Below are 2,113 nucleotides of genomic sequence, written 5' to 3'. Positions count from 1 at the left end.
TTTTATAAGGGTTTACAGGGTGTTCAGGGTTTCACAACTAGATCAGACTCATAGTGATCCACCTGTCTATAGCCTCCCAAGAGCTCGGATTACAGGCACCCACCATTACACCCAGTGTTAATTGCTGTCTCAGTGTGCCCCAGGGGTGAGGCTGGCACGGCAGGTCTGGGGATTGAATCCCCAGTCCCTGTGCCTGCTTGCAGGTGCTTTCATCTGCTGAGCTATTTGGCTGGCCCATATATTTGTTGATATTTAAGAAATCAGCTTTTCTCTTGCCCTCTCTTCGTTGTCTAATCCTCAGGTTCTCGCTTTCCTTTTAGTTGCGTTATACCTTTGTATTTTTATTTCTTCTTTTGAGTTCTTTCTTTTTTTTTGTTTCCCCAAGGGGGTGCACTGTTCCTGGAGGTACTGCAATACCAGGTCAATGCATGGAGTGGATGGAGCAAGCTCCTATTCCATCTCCCAACTCCAAAAATCCATTTAATATATTGTCCTCGATAGAGGATGTATCAGATACTAAACTGATAAGAACAGATACTGCACTTGATCTTAGCCAAAATGCTGAGAAGCAATTTTTTTTTTTTGTTTCCCCAAGGGGGTTGAGTTCTTATACTAGGGAGACTATACGATATTTACACATGTGAGTCTGGTTTATTTCACTTACAAGTATATCTTCAATTGGCATCCACTTAAATATGAAGACTTTGAGTTTATCATTCTTTATAGCTGAGTAGTACTCCATTGTATAAAAACACCATAACTTTCACCCATTCCTCAGGTGATGGGCATCTTGGTTGTTTCCAAGATTTGGCTATCACAAATTGTGCTGCTATAAACATAGGTGTATATACATCACTATGATATGATGTTTTCAGTTCCTCTGGGAAAATTCCCAGTAGGGGGATAGCTAGATTGAATGGGACTTCCAGTCCTAGTTTGTTTGTTTTTTTCCAGTCCTAGTTTTTAAGGAGTCTCCACACTGATTTCCATAACGGTTGCACCAGTCTGCATTTCCACCAGCAGTGGAGAAGTGTTCGTTTTTTCCCTCAACCTCACCAACATTTGTTGTTGGGTGATTTCTTTATGATGACCATTCTTTCTGGGGTGAGATGGTATCTCAGTGTTGTTTTAATTTGCATTTCATGGATGGCTAGTGATGTGGAGTATTTTTTCATATATTTATTCACTTCTTTAATTTCATTCTCTGAGAAGTGTATATTCATCTTGGATGCCCGTTTCTGGACTGGGTCTTTAAATTTTGCGGCCCTAATTTATTTTAGTTCTTTATGAATTCTAGAGAGCAGACCTTTGTCTGAGTGCTTATTAGTCAAGATTTTTTCAAAATTTGTGGGTTATCTTTTCACTTTGTTGGTAATTTCTTTTGACATGAAAAAACTCAGTAAGAGCAGGTCCCAGTTGTTAATTCTTTCAAGTATTTCCCATGTGATTTGATTTTTGTTTATGAACTCTTTGCCTACCCTTATGCCTTCAAGAGTTCCTCCTAGTTTCTCTTTCAGGAGATTTAGTGTTTCTGTTTTAATGTTTAGAACTTTAATCTATTTTGACTTTAACCTAGTACATGCTCATAGACCTGGGTCAAGTTTGAGTTTTTGGTATGTAGAGAGCCAGTTTTTCCAGCACCATTTGTTAAAGATGCTATCTTTCTTCCAGGAAGCAAGTTTGGCCAGACAGTGAGGTTAAGCTCAGCTGCCTACGTTGTAGGGTAATAATAATAAGCTTCTCCTCTGGAGGGTTAACAACTTAAGTTTGCAGACCAAAAATTAGAGAAAAAGAAGAACTGCAAGGACAGCCAACATTTTGGCCCTAGCATTTCAAGGCCAGTGAAGACTCAGGAAATAGGAGAACCTGTACTGTAACATCATGTAACTCAGTTGTGTCCCAAATTTTCTGATCAAGGAGATTACCAGGCCACTGAGGAAAGTGATTGATAATGTAGAGTGTGCCTAAGGAGAGTCACATGGAGAGAAAATATTCTCTCAGGCTTTCACAACAAGCAAACTGGTCCAGCAATGGCCGTGACTCATCCACATGGCTGACACTGACAGAGGATCTATAAACTGCAGTACAAGGTTTCAAGATAAATCCTGAGGGG

The 2,113-nt window shown here is 39.8% G+C and overlaps 1 non-coding gene across 1 annotated transcript; it reads right to left on the bottom strand.

Annotated features, from left to right (window-relative positions):
- Nucleotides 1–383: 383 nt before the first annotated feature.
- On the bottom strand, nucleotides 384–573 carry LOC111816248. The gene has a single exon (XR_002820694.1). It is a non-coding gene; the product is annotated as a U2 spliceosomal RNA (small nuclear RNA).
- Between the last annotated feature and the right edge of the window lie 1,540 nt (nucleotides 574–2,113).

The sequence above is a fragment of the Octodon degus genome, unplaced genomic scaffold, assembly GCF_000260255.1.
Source record: "Octodon degus isolate 3935 unplaced genomic scaffold, OctDeg1.0 scaffold00002, whole genome shotgun sequence".
Lineage (NCBI taxonomy): Eukaryota > Metazoa > Chordata > Mammalia > Rodentia > Octodontidae > Octodon > Octodon degus.
This window is presented reverse-complemented; position numbering and strand designations above follow the sequence as displayed.